This window comes from Pimephales promelas, chromosome 5 (genome assembly GCF_988280905.1).
Source record: "Pimephales promelas chromosome 5, fPimPro1.hap1.1, whole genome shotgun sequence".
NCBI classification, from domain to species: Eukaryota; Metazoa; Chordata; class Actinopteri; order Cypriniformes; family Leuciscidae; genus Pimephales; species Pimephales promelas.
This window is the reverse complement of record NC_142773.1, coordinates 30,500,313-30,521,631: the sequence shown is the minus strand read 5'-3', so window position 1 is coordinate 30,521,631 and position 21,319 is coordinate 30,500,313.

Sequence of the window (21,319 nt, the reverse complement as noted above, 5' to 3'; positions counted from 1 at the left end):
AACACGGTAACATAATGAGTGTCCATACATGCAAACTGAAGCTTTGAGAACTTTGTAAATGTACAGTGAGTTTAATAAGAAGATATTTTATAAAAACAGTTCACAACGTGTATACAGGCAGGAGCCATCTTTGGAAAACAGTCGAACCACGAACAGCGTGCCAAGTGAGATGAAGTTCAGCCAACTTCTGAACTGTATGAACGGCGTTCGTGGTTTGACTGGTCGAGACCGTTTTGTGATTTTTATTTTTCATTAGGATACTCTATGCCCTACTAGCTTTATACGCTAATAGTTTTTAGAGTTAAAACTCTTTACATTTGATTATCATGAAAACAAATGTCAGAGAACAGTCGACTTGGTACCAATGTGTTATTAGACCAAAGGTTCATTTTGCGCCGGAGTTGTCCTTTAAATCTGTCCCAGGTATAGAGACAGAACGCTCTGTGCAGCCAAGCATACAGGTGCAGCGTGAGGGAGTTATTGCAATTAATTAAGGCGGGAACAGATGAACCCTGTGTGTGTGTGTAAATGTAAGTGTGTATGTGAGTGAAGACACAGAGGAGTGAGCACTAATTAATTAAGTCAGGTTTTTGCAGAGGTGTAATCAGACGGACCTTATTGCGCATTCACTGCCCACATTCAGAGTCAATCATGATATCCTGTGTGGAGCCTTGTGGCTTGTGATGTCCAAACCATCCATTAAAGGAATGTGTATGATCCTGCCCAGCATCATACAGCAGATTATTATTTTTATTGAATTATTTTATTCTGTAATTCTCATACTACTATAATATTAATGTTAAGTTGCCTGCCGGGTAAGAACTAAACTTAACGAAGAGTCACTCCAGTCATTTTTTGAATTTACTTCTTTTTATTTGTTTTTATCTTATTTATTTATTTTTTTAATTTCGAACACATTCCATTTTTTTATTTTATTCAGTAAATACTGACCAAATAAATTACTAGTATTTCATATATATTTTTTACACCAGAGGTCTTCAAGTTTTACAGAGTCAGGGATTGCCAGACTTTCAGCCAATCCAGTGAATCCAACCAAACGTGCCATTCCATTGGCTCTCTAGAATACTCAATTCTGATTGGTCAATTTAAGGTTATGGTAAACGCTGGGTGCTTCTCAATCAGAAGGCTGATTCCTAGGAAGGCTTCATATCACGTCATGAAGCTCTCTTGAAGGCTATCTCATTTTGAATGATCCTTGAAATGTATAGCCTTGATTTCAAGTCCTTATTTATTGTATTTTCAATGATGCATCATGTACATTCTTCGTGTCCTCCAATCACTTACAATCCTTTGCACACATTCTAATTCACGAAAAAGATTGGGCAGAAGATAAGCTGGTACTAGCTTGTTCAGTTTAATTATGTAATTTAAAGGTGCATTATGCAACATTTCATGTTAAAAATAGCCGTTTTTCTAACCCATACATGCTTAAACAATTGCCTGATGGGCTGAATGAGCCCTTCTCTGATCACTGCAATTTGCAATTGCTTCTATAATCCTGTACAGTAAAATAAATAAGAGGGATTCGGGCTTGAATTTGAGACTGGGCATGACGTCATGCGCGTTCACGCTCACCTGGCTATGTCTGGCAGGTTTGTGTATTTGCCGCCATTCACCGTACACAACTTTAGTCAACTTTCGACAAAAGTAGAAGATGGATTCAAAGAGACCGGCTTGTGGTTCATTCCAAACCCCAACGCAAACTCCACGTAAGACAAAGAAAATAAAACTTCTGTCTAGTGCCAGGCGTCGGAATAAGACAAGAGTCAACACTGGGAAGGCTTTCAACAAATGGAGAGATCTCCAGTATGCTACAGGGCTCAAACGGATCCTATACAAAGTAATAACTTACATTGTTCATGAACGTGTTTCCATAATGATACAATCATAAGTGGATACAGTAAGCACATAAAACAGTTCAACATGGAGATGGATGGAAACAAAAACCAAAGTTTTCTACCACCCCTGTTTCCCCCTCACACACGCATAAGTGTGTAATTTACTCAAATGCCTTTCCTTTCATATATTTTAAATGACTTGCAGATTTATAAATTTATTACCACATTATGACTGTAACAAAAGATGTGTACGGCTGATGCTCCATTGGTTATGAACAGCTCGCGCAAACGTGCTTGTGTGTGTGTGATCATTTTCACAGCCTATGGTATGATCCATGAGCACGCACACCTCTGGTTGCAGTTTCGCTTGTCACCAGAGGGGGCGTAGTTCTGCAAAAACTCAGGACTTGCGTTTTGCACCTTTAAGACCTTTTTTTGTGGGCGTTCTAATTATTTAGCCTTCTAATTAAGAAGCACCCACAATATATAACATTGTTATTCTGGGTAATTGAAATTGGTGCTATACTTTCATGTTTCTATCACAATGTGGACATTTCATACAAATGCCACCATTGCCTTGTTGCACCTCATCACCTCGTCAAAATTACAGAGAACTACACTTTTTTTTATATAATAGCTGCTATTACAGTCCTGTCAGCATTTGTTTAGCGATGAGATTTTTGTTTTTTTATGTGTACGATTTGAACTTGTTTTTCAGATGGTCATAATGTTGTTTGGTGAGGTGCCTTAAAACACCTGGTGTGAACATTATGGTGTGACAGAAGGGACTGAAAAATCAGTTGGCAGAAGCATTCTTTATTTCATTTGAAGTCAACGGATTTTATTGGCATGCGTAAAAAATCATAATGAATTTACTTCTTTCCATACTTTCACAATAATGTTTATAGAAAGGGTTATTTTAACACAATTTGTTAGAATTAAATGACAACACTATGGGACATTACAGTACAGTAATATCTTACAGGTTAACTGTAATAGCGCAGTTGTAACTTTTGTAATATGCGTTTTATATTTAATGTTTTAGATTTTAGATAATAAACAAAGTTATATCTAAAGTTATGTTTGTTGACTATCCATATTGATTTTTTTTACATGCTGAATGATGTTATATGTGCATATTGGCATACACTGTAAAAAAATATTTTCAAGATTTGTTATCACAACATTTTTTCTTTTGTCAAATCAACTTAAATAATTTATTTAGTTCAGATAACTTATTATTTTGAGTTTCTGATGATTAAATCAATCTCCTTCATTGTATTAACTCACTTTTTCCAGTTCAATCAACTTTTAAAAATTTTAAGGAAACCATTTGTTTAATTTTTAATTTGTTTAATTTGTTTAATGTTTAAACCAACAATATTTTTTACAGTGTATTTTGTTCCCCAAAGAGAATATTTCATCATGGTGACTTCAAATGAAACATGTTTATTATTATAATATTTTTTAAACATTATTTTCATTCATTTTTTAGTGTAAGAAATTATTATATTGTAAATCAGTGTGTGTGTGTGTGTGTGTGTGTGTCTATGCACTGCTGGTTTATTGTTGGGTTAACTACCAAAAAAAAGTAAGTATCCTGGTAAAATTAAAAATGTAAGTTTATTGAAATACAAAAAAAAAAAATAGTTAATACAATGAGGGAGATTTGTCAATAGAAACTCTAAATATTATTTTCCTGAACCACAAATTATTTAAGTAGATTTGACAAAAGAAAAAAAATGTTGCAATAACAAATCATGCAAACAATTTTTTTACAGTGTAACATTATTGTGACGAGGACCAAATGTCACCACAAGTTAAAAAATGACTGGTATACCATTTTTTTGTTTTTTTGGAAAACAGATTTTTGAAAATGTAAAAATTCTAAAATTTTTATGTGATGGGTAGGGTTAGGGTTAGAGTAAGGGGATAGAATTTACATTTTGTACAGTAAAAATCATTGTGCTTATGGAATGTCCTCATAATGATGGGACTACCAGTGTGTGTGTATGTTTGTGTGTGTATCCCTAGAAACGCTATCACTCCACAGACTCGTCACATAACTTTTCCACCTGACATCCCTCCTGACTATTGCTCCTGACATTCGTCTCAGGTCCTCTGGTGGGTCGACTGCCTCTCACTCATCTTTTCCCACCTTCAGAATCTCTCTAAGTCTCTCAGAGACGCATATATGCAGATTTCACATTATTTATGAAACATAGGATAGGGTCCAATCTCGCTTCAAAGCCTTTTGTCAGTACTTCTTTTTCATTCTATTTTCTGCTCCCACATCTTGACGTTCCATAAACCTTTTGTGGATCAAACGTACCTACTGCTATTTTTTTTTTATAAACAACTAATTTTGTAAAACTGCAGCCAAACCTTAAATTAAACAATTTCAAGGCTAAACCCACTAATTTAATTGTGTATATGATGTCCTAAGTGCAAAAAGTACCTGTATCATTTCACAGCAATGCATTTATTTTTTTTATTCATTATTCATTCTATGCAAACAGTTACAGCTAGTTGATGTATCTATCAATTAAAAATAAAACAGCATCCATCCTAAAGATCATCTCTCTATATTCTCTTGTAAGCTACATAGGAATATAACGTACATGAATAACACACTGTTAATTTCACAGAATTTTTGGTTTAGCAATAGGGCTCAGCATTAGGTTGTTGGCACATATCATTGGCCTTCTGCCATGCTGTCATTTCGAAAATGGCACACAGCCCATAATTGTGACACATCAAAAATAATTTCTGCCAGGGATTTCCTTCTGCTGCCAATTAAATGCAAATTTTAAATGTATGCCTAAATATATAGCTCACTCTAGTCTGTAGATTTATGTAATGTTACTTCGGGGTTTAGTTTTGGATTATGTTCTGTGGTTTTACTCCAGTGGCTCTTAGGAATGCAGAAATGACCGAGGAAATAGCACGATGGCATAATACTGCACACATTCTTATCTATTACCACCCTCTGCCACTTGAACCACAAATAGAAATAAGTTCATTTAGAATAGCAAAATATGTAAGAATGCAAAGTGAAACATTAAATCAAAAGTATGGGTTGCATATTTGTAAGATCAGGTTAAGTTTTGTCTTAATGGTTAGACTTGAAACAGTGAGAAATAAATGCATGAAATAGTTACAATTTTTCACAATGCATGTGAAATTAGTTTTATGGAAAAGTAGTTTTAGTAGTTTAGATGTTTAGCTTTAATTTATTTGAACTGCTCTGCCAGAGAACCCTGACTGTACAACCATGGCCTGAGCAAGTTAACATGGAATACTTGAGTCTTTTTGCGACGATCTGGCAGGCTCATGTCATAATTGGTTTCTCCCATCTTTCTTAGGACCTCATAAGGCCCTTGCCACTTTGCAAGCAGGCCATTGTCTGAAGTTGGCAGGAGAAGCAACACCTTCTGACCTGGAACGAGTGTACTTTTCCTTGAAGACTTGTTTTCTGTTGCTGTTGGGCTCTAGTCATGTTGTCATGGACTAGTTCTGAAATAGCATCCATCTTCTTCCTCATTTTCAGGACATGTGATACTATGCTGGTTTGCTCTCGTAGTTCACCCCCCTTCCACGCCTCTTTGAGGACATCCAATAATGGCCCTTCAGACTTGACGGCCATCGAGCAGTTCGAATGGCGAGTAGCCTGTGGAAACCTGGGGGACCTCTCTATAGGAAAACAATAAGTATGGCAGCCACTCGTCCCAGTCGATTATTTAACCTGTTAAGTGTCACCGGCCTGGGAAAACCCAGACAACTTCTGGAATTGTGCTGAATTTCAACCCCGCCAAATTATTACCCCCCAGTATTGGTAGGCTTAGGATTAGTTGTGGGGGAGGGGTTAGGATTAGGGGCGGGGTTGGAACTAGGCAACCAGGTACTGACTTCAATGAGGGTAGTAATGATTTGGCAGGTGGTTGAAATTAGGCACAACACCGGTATATATTGATTTAGAGCTCATTTAAGCCCATTTCTAATCCGTCGAAATCATGGTACATTTGGGCGGGGGCCTACTTTCCATATATTGTACGCGACCCTAAAAGCACCCACCCCTTTGGGAAATCCACGATCTAACCCAGAAGTAAACACTAGCCTCAAAGCCATGGCAGCTGACCAAGGAGATTGTCTCCATTCATTAAACTTTCCAATAAACGGTCTAGTAAAAAAACAAAAAACAAATGTGAAATGTCGTTATATCACGAAAACTAAAAACCGAATTGGCAAATGAAGCGTGATGTGATATTCATTGATATGTGTACCTACTGTATATCACCGAACATACACAACAACCCGGTCTCATCCCAAGACGTCATATAACTGACGTTTTGGGACGTCTTTTGACCATACGTCAATATTCACCTTTTTAGGGCCCCCTTAAACGTCGGTAGATGAGGTTATGGGATCCTAACTCTACCCCAGACCTAAACCTAACCCGTCACCTAACTGACGTTAAAGGTAAAGCGTCAGTTGTATGACGGCCCGGGATCGCCATCTACCGACGTTTAAGGGGGCCCTAAAAGGCGGATATTGACGTATGGTCAAAAGACGTCCCAAGACGTCAGTTATATGACTTTTTGGGATGAGACTGTGTTATACACAACAACATCTTCATTCCCCATTGATGATGCACTCTTACCAAGACAACATAATGAATCACCAAAACAATTAAACCTCCTGAAATATACACTACTTTATCATCTGGGTGTAGAAATAATAACCACATTGTACCTTGCGCTCATGTACTTCTATAACACGGATCAGGTGACGATATAATAACTGCATCTCATATATATATATATATATATATATATATATATATATATATATAGGCTGAACTATCCTTTAGATACTTATGAGTGTCATCTTTTCCATTAACGTCATCAATCCATGAATAAGCACAGAGTGCTCCTTTTTAGAATTCATTATGTAAAACTGTGTCTATAAATCGGATACACTAATACCTGTAAGATACATAACCTCTAATTGTCCAGCGTTACGTTGGCACATAGTTCTGAGCAAAGTATTCATAGGCCTAATATTCTAAGATACTAATTCATAATACTCAACAGAATGTGTCTGCATAACTTCCCTGTTAATGTGACTACCTTGTTAGTGTGGAAAAATGTCTCAGGGACTGCTCTTAATTAACATCACGACATTTTGTTACCATTGATGGTTTAGAGAAAAATAATTACCCGCGGATCAATTTATGTGTCATTCCAATTAATAAGAGGTGCAGTTATAACTGGCCTGCTATATCTTTACCCATATACTTCTTTTCGGTTTAATTAAGAGAATGTGCTTGCTGTGGTTTCCAGTGTGCTATAAGTCACACGTCAACATGACGAGGACATGACAGCGTGTGGCCTTGAATCTGTTTAACATGGATTAATGGGTACCTGAACACATGTGCTGCGAAAAGCACTGCAAATCAGATGGTAGCCTATGTGAGATGGGTGTCAGCCCATGTGAGACTGCTATCACTAAAGCAACTTAGAAGATCCTTGATACAGCAGCTTGATACAGCTCTACATTGTAAAAAAAAAAATATGTATTTAAGTTTACAGACTGCAAGCTATGGTTCTCCTACTATATATGGTGATGTATACTTTTTTAAGTGAAAAAGAGCAAGTCATTTTATGAGTTAAAAAAAAAAACATGAATTGGCATTCCCAGAATACACTGAGACATCTCACATTTGATGTATTAACAGTTTCTTAGTGTTTTTTTCCCCCTTATCCGTTATGTACATGATTAGGATGTTATATCCAATGTTTTTTTTTATCCAATTTATAGCATTATTTTATTGTTGTGTGTTGCCATGATGGTGTTTTGTATTTGTATGTGACACTGACTATGCACCTTCAAAATATTAGTATTGATTCTACACCTGTATGTGTTGGCGGTTGTCAGTGTATTATTAAAACACAAAAAATATTTTAGACATTTAGGATGTTGGTAAATGAAACGTATGTTTCATTAATGTTTAGTTAATGAAATGTATGTTGTTTTACTCTAAATTTAAAGTTAGCACAAAGCGGAAGTTACGATAGTCTTCTGACGTATATCCAAGTGAAACAGATTCTCGAACATGAAAACATGTAGGACGGGACTTGATTTTGTCTTTTGGGAATTGATCAGATAGTCGTGGTTTGCGTTTGCTGTGACGTGAACACCTCATCAATAAACACGTCATCAGAGAAGGGAAGAAATGTCACTGCAAGAGGGAGAAGTTATAATATATACTTCAGTACATCCTGGTAACCACAGCTGGTTTTTTACCATAAATGTTATAAATTTTACAGTGTACCAAATTATACAATACTTATTGGATAAATTATAAAGATTACTTTGCTGGTTTCCAAAAATAGGGGAAAAATACGCAACTTTGACAGCTGTCAACACTCAAATGCTGAAAAACCAGGAGCAAGACTGCTTAACAGACAGTAGCTATAACACTTGGCACTTGGTCTCCCAAGGTGTAAGATTGACTACTAAACATGAACTAGTCTACTGAGAGATCAACCCAGGAGAATTTAAGGCAGTTACACATTCTATTACGGCAACAAAGTGTGAAAATTCTCTCTCTCTCTCTCTCTCACACACACACACACACACACACACACACACACACACACACACACAATGCTTATATGGTAACTTAACAGCAGCAGAAGTTGAACATGTGTTGCGAGAACACTGGTGAAGGCTGGGAGGAGATAAGAAGGAAGGATTTTATAGCAGCGTTTGCATCCCTCTAAGGTTATCACATATGATTTTTAGCATATTCATCTGTACCAACAAAGGTTAAAATGCCACCCTGCTCAGTCATCATGATGACATTTCACAGCCCGAGACTCTCTTTTTCATGTGCCGCTCTATGGCTAATCCTATTCCAATTCTCTTGTGTTATTGTTGCTTCATTTACACATTTTGTCTGGATGATCAGTCAGAGCACAATTGTCACCTATGCTGGGCAAGTCACATTTGCAATCTGATGACAATTCATTTGTACTTTGATTATTTGCATATATTGTGGTCAAATGGCATGAGTAAGGCTAAGTGTGCAATCAATGATGATGAAGTATCTAAAACCACATGAATTCCAACCCGACTGTTTCAAGCTGAAGTCACAATGTAGAAAATCAGATTAGAATCTTATTTATTTTTTACATTGGACCACATAGAAATGGACATCTGATTCAATGCTTATTAAATTCAGGCTGCATTCATCTGTGATGTAAATTCAGTCTAATGGACCAAGGAGTAAAATAAATAAGTAATATTGATGGAAATATTAATGTGATAAAAGGTGTTTAGGATGGTTTGGAGTTAAGGATACAGATGGAAGCTTTTTTCTGCCACAAAATTTTACAAAATAAATAATAAAAACAACAATAAATAAATATAAACATTAAACAATTATGTGTCATGATTTGTTCTTGTCTCTGTCACGTTTTGGTTTGTTCATGTCATGTTCACGTACATTATGGTAATTCTAACTTTTCTTATATTTGCAACAGATATACAAACTTTATCTGGCAATGAGATTTTATGTCTTATTTTTTTTCTAGTAACTCCAGCTTTTTATCAGCTTTCTTTTAATTGTTTTTCGCATAACTGCAACTTTATACCTCACAATGCCCTTTTTATTTTTAAGATTTTATCACAATTAACTCTTGTATGTTTTACTCTGATGCAGCCTTTCACAGGACAGTGAATTCTTATGAATATACTGAAACAACGTTTGGTATCGCAAAGCGACAATTTTTACATTATAGCATGTATGGCCGAGTACCGTGCTTGATATAACAAAACCATGAACATTAATTAAAACTTCAGTGATCGCTTCAGCTCTTATGTGAGGTTTTCCTTACATGTTGAGCATGGCTGGAAGGATTTGCTCCCATTAAAACACTGGCACTGATATTAAGCTTATTTCATTTAAAAAAAAAAAAAAAAAAAAAAAATTCAAAGAATGAAATGAAAGCTAAATTCCTTAAATGTGTGTTGAATAACAATGAAACCTACACTGAAAAAAAAACAACACTTTAAACAACATCATATATTATAATCACGCACACACAGAGTGGCACAGTGTTAAAGGCCAGCCAATAATATGGCTCCCCGAGGCCTCTGGGATCGAAACGTCCTTCAGTTAAGTCACATGATCTGGCACTGGACCTTGACAAGTTTCTATCTATTGCTATATAACTTATATATACTCTCTGACAAACTCTGTCACCGTAACCTCGGAGACCACACAAAGGGAAGGAGCAGAGAACAAAAGGCTTGAACTCAGACATCACAGGCAGGCAATGCAATGAAATATCTGCCTCGACACTGTGATGTTCTGTCAGAGAGCGACACGTCTCCCTCTCCTCCTTCATTCGGCTCCCAATTCCTCTGCCCTCTCTTCTGCTTTCGCTTCCTCTCCTTGCTCTTTTGCCGTATACCCCAGAGCAGGCTGTCCTTCAAACTTATCAACGGGCAGCGGCGTTGTGAGCGAGGTAATTAAAAGTCAGCCGTATATCTGGGAAGAGATAAGTGCATCGCGAGCAATGTGTAAAAATGTGGGGTCGGTATAATGAGGGGTTGGGGACTGTTGGGCTGGTTTTAATCAGGGGGACATTCGCAGCTAATTGGAGATGAGCTGAACTGACTCAACCTGGAGAGACACATCAACATGCTGGAGCTAACTGTCCCTCAGGACACATGGGAACGTCACAAGCCTCCCTGCCCTTTCTTCTATCTTAATTGCCATATTGAGTTATGTTAATCATTTCCTTTTCTTGTTAAAAGGTAGTTTTTCCCAACTAATTCAAAGTTGGCAGATGCTGTGCAGGGTGTTGTGAGTTTCAAGACTCAGAGAGAAAATATGGCTAATTTATAGCAGCCCCAGTGATGCAGGCACAAAAACACAGTGGCAGGGATGGAGTCGATTGGCCCTAATGAGAAAGCCGAGGACAGATAATAAACAAAACCACAAAATGCAAATAACCAACTCAGATCTTAGTCAATTAGTTACAAAAGCAGGCCTTTGGCGTTTCGCCTTTTCATGCTGGTCCCTTTGCTGAGGTAAATCTTTACATGGATATACAGCTGAACTAGCATATCATTATTCCCAATATAAAAACATGCATTTCGCTGTGCTGTTACGACTCCAAATAACTTGCGGTTTATTACTTGCTTCCCCCTTTCACAGATAAAGGTAAAACCTACATAAGTCAAAGCACTGTAATTGTCCTTCATGTGACTTAAGCGAAGAGAATCACAAGCTCTTGGACGTGTTGCAAATGTGGAGTCCAGCTTCAGTGCGCTTTTCCTTGGCAAGCAGACAGATCTTTGCATGAGCCGAGAGAATATTTAGAGGCATCCAGACATGGCCAAAGCTCTAATGTTCAGTCTGCAGCTCACCTTGCCTGCGGCCTGACAAATAAACGTCACCCTTATTATTCTGACAAATGTCCTTTGTCATCTCTCTATGACACACGCTCCTTCTGCAGGCAAGGAACGATAGATAGCGTTTGAAAACATGTCACTACATGTCATTCAGTGTTTGGTTGGCAGGGACAGGATGGATTGACTCATATGTGGTATAAATTAGCCTGTTATGCAAATGATGGAAACTCTCTTGTGGTCACTTTAAAGTAAAAGTTCATCCAAAACTGAAAATTATGCCATTCATTTTCATGTCATTTCGAGCCTGCAGTGGTCTTATATTGTCCTAAAGGGGATTATTTTGTGATAATGGCCAGCTAATTGTACATTATCCAGCTTATTACACACCAAATAGACATTAAATATTTATTTGAAATTGAATTTCTAATTTTACCAGTATATTGACGTAAAGCTTCTTCTAATAAATAAAACTCCATTATAAAAATCGACCTACGGTATATAACAAGATGAACACTTCAACAGTATATAGACCTTATGCACCACAGAAACAAGGGCGCCACCATCTTTAGAAAATCGTCTTTGAACTTCCGTTTTTGCGGTCGCTCTGTATACCTCTATGGCATTGCTGTCCAGGAGTAATTAGCTTTTGAAGTGGATTTACTTAATGTAAAGTTAACAAGAATTGTAATGTTTAAAGCAGATGTCTTAACAAATGTAAGTAGACCGGGAAGATTTTAAAACATTTATAAATAGGCAAGAACATTATGAAAATACAGACCGGAAGACAAAAGACAACGAGTGCAGTGTTGAAAAGGGGTGGGGCTACATAAGGTCTACATCAGTAATATTAAAGTCCAAGCGAACTGAAAGTTATAACCGACTTCCATACTGTGACATATTTCCAAGTGAAACTGGTTATTGAAAATGACGCCATCAGAGAAGGAACGCCAACACAGAGGGGAAGCAAATTTTCAGATTTTGAATAGTTTATGAATATAATTTTTTGGATTAACTTGCCCAGATTAAATGTTCACCACAAGACTGGCAATGTGTGCTAACAAAGTAAATAGAGTCAGTTTTTATTTCATGCAGACTTTAATACACTTAAGTCATCTGAGTTTATTTTCATCAATAACAGAGGTGCAAGGTGACGTCAATCACGCTTGTTTGAATGAATGAAAAGATGTTTCAGAGACCCGGATCAGCGGACTACAGCATTGCTACGGAGAGTGGCGAGTAGTAGGAAATATTGATTCGTTTCACCAATCAGAATAAACGATCCCAGATAATCGTATAACAAATGTCGCCATTCACCGAGGAGAACCATTGTTTCATACTGTTGTGGTTTTAACAAAAGCCTTGGAGCTGGCAAAAGTCAGTCAGATGACGCAAAATGACGTGTAAATGGACAAAATAAACGGGTAGATCTGCAGGGTGCAGGTAACATGGAGAAAGAGTACACACTGTTCATTTACATACTGACATGAAACCATTCAATGCTGGTTTAAAACAGGTAACATTTTCCTTTAACCCTTGTGCTGCATTAGATTTTTAACACCGTTGAGTGCATTAAGGACCAAAAATGGCCACATATTAAACATTGCCTAAAATATTATATATTATTATTATTTTCCACTTTTACCAAGTTAAATCTTTTAACCAGCATCAGTCCTCATCATAACTACCAAAAATGTATTAAATTTCAGGATTTTAACCCTTTAATTACCAGTTTTGTTTGCGAAACCATCGATTTGTATAAGAGGAAAAAACACAAAAATTCAATTATTTTCAATAAACTAAATGCAAAGAGAAAACTTTAGATTTGGATTATCACAGTCCGACTTTGCAAAAAATCCCACTTAGTGCGTTAGAGACCAAAAATGGCCACCTATTAAACATTGCCTATTGCCTAAAATAAGGTGCATTTCCACCCATAGGGAATAAATATGTAGTGACGTCATCTGGTGGAATACACTATATAATGCAAATATAATGCTTTTGCTTCAAAATGAAAGGATGTTTGTGCAAAAATCATGTTTCATGTATTACTGACAGCCTCAGATTTAAACAACGTTTTAATGGGTTTCAATGGGCCATTTTTGGTCTTTATGGTGCTGAGTGTTACTATTTGATCTACACAGTGTGTGTTATACATATTTTGCAAAATGGGATCACATTTTTTACATGTATCCAAAAAGTCACAATTTTGCCAAATTTCATACCATTTGCATTAAAACAGCCAAAATGGTCAAAGAAATTAAACTGCAAAAGACCAAAAATGTCCCTAATGCAGCATAAGGGTTAAGTTAAGTAAAAGTATGTTAAGCTCTTAATCACGTCTTTAAATGTAAGAACGTGTCTAAACAAATAATGAAGAATTCCCTTTGTCATCAGAAGAAGTAGCAAATGTAGTCAGGTTAAATTGACAAACCTATACTATTTTCCCAAGACTTGTGTGTTTGGTGGCTAAAGTCTCCTGGGCATGTTATTTAAGCACACTGTTCTGCATTGATGTTTCATTTCCTCTCATTAGAACTATCCCAGTGTCTGGCTGCTGCAGTGGTTTTATTTGACTGCAGGCACTGTTTGATGGGATAGAGTGTCTTGCCAAAATTGCCATTCATTAGTAAACAAACTATTTACCCTGAGCACACAAAAGACACCAGTTAAAGCCACAGCCGATGGCATGAATCAAATTCTGATAGGGTAGATCTATCAAAAGCACACTGGCTTCCTTTAATCAGTGGTGTTTTCAGTGTGAAAGCAATCAAGCCTTTACACACTCCACCACTGGTAATTAAAATAAACAGACTGTACACAAACTGAACCACTGACAGAAAAGCAGGGACAGATGAGTTCAGTCTAAATGAGTATGAGTACCGCCTTCCGCTTCTCTGTTTAATAAGTTTGTCTTTTATTTCTCCATTGTATCACTTTTTTAAGCCTAAAACATAAGCATGCATAATAAGTTTGTAGATTCTCACAAGTCTCAGAGAAAACAGCGCATGCTTTAAAATGCCTGATTTAAAAAGATAAATGCACAGATCCAACATCGCACTATTTTAAATTCTGCTGAATAATATTGGAGGCTTTGAAGGCTTTAAACAAATGCCTGTTGTGTCTGCATTCAATCCTGGTGAAAGGCTGAAAAATATTTGACTCAAAACTACAGCAATCAGCAACGTTGTACTATAGGGCCATAACTCATGATCAGCAACAACCATTTCAGTAAGGTATATGGGATGAAAAACACAGAATCTGTCATTTAACCTTAGGCAATCTCCTCCAGTCAACGCTGATTTAATTCCTGCTCCATCAAGCACACGTTTGCGGCTGACTGACCGTCAAAATCAATGAGGCCTACTTGTAAAGTCTACATCGGTTTCCACTGTCTACCAATGTTTTATTTATTTTTCTGCCAGTTGTTATGCATCAAACGGGAGAAAGCTGAAGGAGCCGATGACTGAAAACAAACTCTCCGGTGTCTATCAACATCCACATCATGCTTACATGACCTAAGCTACTCTATATTGTTCTGACACTTCAGTTCATGAGCACGGCGAACGGTCGTAACTGAGTCTTTTTGATATTTGTTGATTTGGAGCAACATTACTTCGGGTCAGAAGTGTCTTGGTCTATTAACCCAAGAGTCAGCCGTTCAATTCTGGGGAAATCTGTTAAGTAACAGTTCAGTGATTCAGAGACTTCTCTCAGAGACTGCTCCGTGATTTTTTTTTACTTGCAGCAAGACAGAAGAGAGTTTGAAAGATTGAAGATTTGCATTTTGCTACGGATGGTTCTAGATTAATATGGGTGCAAAAAAGAGATGTCATAAGCCAATCTTATGGTTCTCAAGTCTCACGCACTGGCTGTGAGACGCAATTCAACCAGTTCACAAGCCACACTGTGTTTCTCAAGCTCAAAAGGCTGTGTCAACCAAGTTGTCCGTTCGTTACTAGGTAACAACAACATCCCTTGAACACACGTCGTGATGGAGAAGGTAAGTTGGAAGAAAGCTCGTCTAACATTTTTAGGCTAGTACATTTAAAATACAGCCCATCGTATACATTATTATTGATGCACTCCTCAACTACTTTGCAACCGGTCCAGAAGCTTTAGTTATCTGAAACTAAGGGAAATGTTAGTGGGTATGCGAAGGAATGAAGATGTATCGACTAGACACAATTAAAATGCACAAAAAGATTAGTTTTTCCAAACTGTTTGGAGCAATTTGTTATGTTTTGGTAATTCTTGTATATTTGTAATTTTGAAATATATAAAGAGTATATTTGATGTGATGACTTGCTCTGTCATTTATCTGGTCAATTTGAGCTGGTTAATTATGAACAATGGGTAAAATTGGGGTCGGGTAAAAATCTCATTCCAAGCTTTTTCTAAAACTTGAGAACCCTTATCTAACATAAAATATCACGAGTGACGAAACTGCGTGGTTTGCAGAATGACTGCCATCCTAACCCCGTAGAAGGTCTAATTATTTTGTCAGTTATTTACAGGTCAGTTTGGACGTTGCTGTCACGTAACTGAATTAAACACGCAATAATGAATCATTAATGGATAATGCACATGGACGAGAACTTCATTATTCTAATACTGCCTAAACATCACCTATTACTTGCAAATTACATCATTAATCTTTCATAAACATGCTATGGGAGTTTCAGAAAGGGCATCATTGACATTTACAAAGATTCCTCCAGGAATTACTGGGGTGCAGGAGTGTAGATTCGGATGTGAATTTAAATTTTCTCATACATACCACCATGCCAATTATTATGGAATAGTGTTGCTTCTGTTCGAACAAGCTTATTTAACATTCACCGCAGTCTTATAGAGATACACCTCCCAAACAGTGTTGTGTTAAAATCATCAGGCCGTTTTCAATTACTTATATGATTTTTCAGCTTTAAGTAGAGCTAGGATTTTGTATGATGTCAACAGGCTAATTACAGAGAGAACATTGAAATATGAAGATGAGTATTCACCAACAATTATCACCTCAGTGGTATTTTTTCTGAGCTGATGTTAATTACGTCCAAGAATCATGCATCGGACAGATCAAAATGACGTGGGAGTTGAATGAATTCCATCACGAATTAACGTCAATCATTTTGTCATCTGCTCTCATGATAATGACAGAAACAATGAGATTCTCATAGGGCTGTGCATATTGCATGACATTATATTTGCGTCCGAATTTTTGCATCTGTAGTCTTCATCATGATATTGGAAGTGTGGATAAAGATTGAAAATAAATGAAAGAAAAACAAGCAATGCATACGCTTGGAAAAAATAAAAAAATGTCAAAACAAGCAATAAAGATCAAAATCAATAAACTAAAAGCAAACAAAAGGTCATGGTGAGGAAAGATTAATTTCAAACACACTAAACATACAAATATAACACTTTGTGAAGGTCATAAGCTGAATCTAAAACTTTTTTTTAATTTATTTCAATTTATACTACTATACTATACTATACCATACCATACTATACTATACTATACTATACTATACTATACTATACTATACTATACTATACTATATAAGTGTATTAACTACTACTTTTTTATTTGGTGGAAATTATGGCCAACTGCCATATTGTTAAAAAAAAAAAAATATATATATATATATATATATATATATATATAATTTATAGAAATTGTTTAAAAATATATGCAACTACAAATTATCATAGTTTTAAATGTGTAATATGTCATATTTTATCATGGTAATTCATAGTTAAATAGGGATAGGGTTTAGACCAGGGTTAGGGTTAAAATATAAAATTGAGGGAATCATTTGAAAAGTACCAAAACTAAAAGAAAGAAAAGTAAAAAATCTGTTTTCAGTTTTAATCAAAATCAACCGCTGAGACATACAGTAAATCTTCACCTGAGTCTGGCAGCATGCTATACCCATTCTTAGTGTAGTGGTTGTAATCAGCCGTGTGAAACCAGAGGAGGCCTGATGTATTCTGTCCCCCATGGCTGAAGGGACTGCTAGGAAGGCTTCATTAGCATGCTGATTGCACACAGTGGTTAAGCAGCTACTGAGCCATAATGAAGCCAGGTTATGGTGAAGACATTGAACCGCCCAGTCTAGAGGCGACCTGCGTATCTCCTGGGCTACTTGGTGGAATCTGATCAAAACAGGCCCACAGGTCATCAACTCCCCCATCATCCCTTTAATTAATTAGCCTCACTAGTAACTGCTCTTACTTATGTTTATTTACTGCTAACTGTCACTAAATGTTGCATTGAAGCTATCCGATGTGAAAAAAGTGAACATGCTTTTTTGTGAGGCCAAGTAGTAATAATGCAATGTGGATTTTGTAAAAAAAGTTGAAAAGCACTTTGCTGGCACATCAAAAAGAAATATATTTAAGATTATAAGTGACTGTGTCATTTTGTTTATTTAGACTTGCACCAAAATTATTTTTCTCCCCTGACACTTCTTTGCCTAGAGAAATCTATTAAAATTGACAAAAAGCGAAACATCTTTGAAAAGGTGAGACAAGTCACCAGGAAAAGTTGTAAATTACTGTAATCACACGCCTAATAGATGACGGCTACTTGGCAGGGGGCTTTGTACCAAAATACTACTGAGGATTTTGTGTTATAGCCTCTATAATGGCAGAAATTTTTTTTTAAAATAATCATGATTCAGCCAATCAGACTTAAAACGGAGGAGAACAGTTCATCACGACTAAATGCTAATGTGCGATCCTTTGACAGAAAAAAACTCCCCATGATAATGAAAATAAAAAATAAGTCAAATTAAATGAAAAAAAAAAAATTAATAAATACACATTTGGTTACATCCATAGATTACAGGCTGCTTCTGAAGTTGTTTTAACATTTCACAACCTTCTTTTTCATACATATATGTATGAAATTTGCATATTGTCAACATGACTTACAGTTTGATTCCTTTTTTTGAACAGATCACAGACCCTTAACTGAATACTTGATTGACCAAATCACTGTTATTCAGTGTTACATGCAAAACCACTTTAGGAAAATAGGAATGGAAAGAGCTATAATCTATACCACAGTACTTCCAAAGAATTCTTTGCATGCTAGATGACAAAAGATGAAAATATGCCATCACGTTGCACACTCTGACAGCAGTTGTTTACTTAGGAGAGGTCATGTGTAATGCATGATCTTAGATGAATACCCAGTTGTCCTCCTCATCAGCATTCAGTATCACTTGTCTAACTCTCAGTTTCTATCATAGTGTGGATACAACAATGCGGGCATGTTTCCTTTTTTACTGCTAAGCTGCAATTAACACAAAATAAATCCAAAGGCACCCCATGCTATTGAAGATCGCAGCCGTTGAGCTGAATTATTTCTAATAAAGATGTGCTGAAAATAAAGATCAGCAGAGAGATATCAAAGCGGATGCCTACTGTGAAAGCTGCATGAATTATCTTTCACTAATTACCATGGTGAAGACTGGCTCTTGTTTCCCTATTGTTTAATTTACAGTATCAGTGAGGAGTCTATTGAGACCCAAAATCTCCCTTAGAAAAGACATGCAAAGGATAACCTTTTTTTTTTTTGGCTCGTTCTTCTTATATCATTACTTCATGATGGGACTGTAGGGAGCTAATCTAATTAAATATTATTTTCTTTTCATCCCTATATGGAGAATCAATGAAGGTAAGAGGGCTGCGTTAAATATGTCCCATCGCTTCATACATAATTTAGATAGCTATCAATAGTATGTGTGTGCATTTACTAGCACCGTGGATGACATCAACAAGAATTTGTAAATGCTTTTGAAGTACTTGAGCTGTTTTTGAGAGAAGCACCAGAACTTTTTTTTCTTCTGAAAAATAACTACTTGCAGATCATATATTTTACAAAAATACACACTGCAGTTATGTCTAGGAAAAAAAAGAAAAGAAAAAGAAAAGGTAAATGTAGATCACGCTCAGCAAACTCGAACAATATATTGGACAGATTTTATGCAGGTAAACTACTATTACTGTTGAAATTGGATGAAAAATGATATTCTGTGTATGTCATTGAGGCTGTTGCATAAGTGGCCGTAGTCCCCATGTGGCACAGAACCGGAGTCAAATTTATTATTACTATCACACAGCATGTCCTTTCCCTTGTACTTTAGCTGATCCTTGGCCTGTATTTGCATTGCTAATTCTGCTCTTGTCTCTCTCTCGGCTCCTCTGTGATAAATCAGCTGAAGCAGATGGTCTTTAATTCCGCTGTTGAGTCACTTGCTTGTTTTGAGGCTTTTTCTTATTCAAGTCCTGCGCTGTAACTTTCACTACTGTGCATCCGGTGCTTTATAAGCAAAGGGTACAGACTAGAGTGGTTTAATGGCAGCTGAAAACAATAAAAATAATGCAAAGGTCTGCATTAACTTTAAAAAAAAGTTTGTTTAGTAAAAACTTATATAAAGTCAAAAATATGATGGAAATGGAATCCATTTTGTTACACCAATAAAAGTCATTTTAAGGATCATGTAACAACTACACTCATACAGTTGATGTTCTTAAAGGTATGGTTCTGTCAAATTCTGTCATTTACTCATTCCAAACATTCTGACATTCTTATACGGAACACAAAAGAAACTATTATGAAGAGTGTTGGTAACCAAACAGGAATGTTTGGGAAGCAAACTTCCGTTGTATAGACAATAATAAATAAATCAAAATATATATTGTTATATTGCACTGAAGAAAGTCATTCAGTTTTGATGTGATCCGTAAGTGCTCAAAAAAAGAAATTTTTCCTTGATCGAATTATTAAACTGAATAAAAAAAAGGAATAAAAAGGCGAGGAACAAGTCTGACAGCAATGAGACTAATACAAATGTAAGAAACTGCGCAGTTAGTCATCAGTCTAACAGAGAAAGACACAGCTGGTGACGCTCACCCAGAGCTTCTGTATATCAAGAGAAACAGAGAGACCGAGAAATTTACTTCAGCTTAGCATAAAAGACACTAAGCGATGCAAAGGGAAAACAAAAAAAAAAAAGCATCCGAAAGAACATCTTGAGGTCAGAGGGGATTTCGACCTGTGAAACAGCAAGAAAGACAAGACGTTAAACATTCATTCTGAAACGGCGCAGTAACAGAGCAGATTTATTCTGACATCGAGGGACAGGCACAAAGACAGAACACTTCTGTATTTTGCATGGATCAAAAAGCAAGAGCCGGAATCGGTCTAGGGAGGTCTGGATTACGGGGTTGAGCATTGTTGTGATACCTTATCGCTCTGACACATTCTCTCGGAGTGAACACTTTGCCAGGCTTTTAGTACACGTCCCTCAGTGCAGTGGTAGTGTGTAATTGCATAGTAGACTCCCCAAAGTAGTAAACTTGCTCTTGCTCATGCCGTTTTCTCAAAGTTCAGTCAATTTACTTCCACCATGATGCCATCATTTCTACATCCACGTCTCACCGGCGAAGAGACGTAATATAATGTGCGCCACAGATACACTCCAGCAATTAATGATGCAATGTATTGAAGGTTCATTTATTGTGACAGCAGTGGTAGGTGCATTGTAGCCATGGTGTGTTCAAATAAAATATGTTTCCAAATCTAGTTTATTTTTTTATCATTTATTTCTGCCAAACTTGCAAACAGTAACCAATGCATATAAAGTCTGAAAAGGGACATAAAAAGTACTGCACACATGCTGCACACTACCATTCAAAAGTTTGGGGTCAGTTTTAAGGAAAAATAATATTTCTAAGCAGCACAGATGCATAAAAAGTGACATTAAAGAAGTTTATTTAAAAAAATATTTCTGTTTCAAATAAAAACTGGTTTTTTTACTTTCTTTTCATCAAAATGATCATGAAAAAGTATCATGGTTTCCACAAAAATATTCACTATTTTCAACATTGATGATAAATGTTTCTTGAGTATCCAATAAGGATATTAGCAGTAATGCTGAAAATTTAGCTTTGCCACCACAGGATTACATTTTAAAATAGAAAACTTTTTTGTTGTTGTTTTTTTTTTAAAACATCTCGTT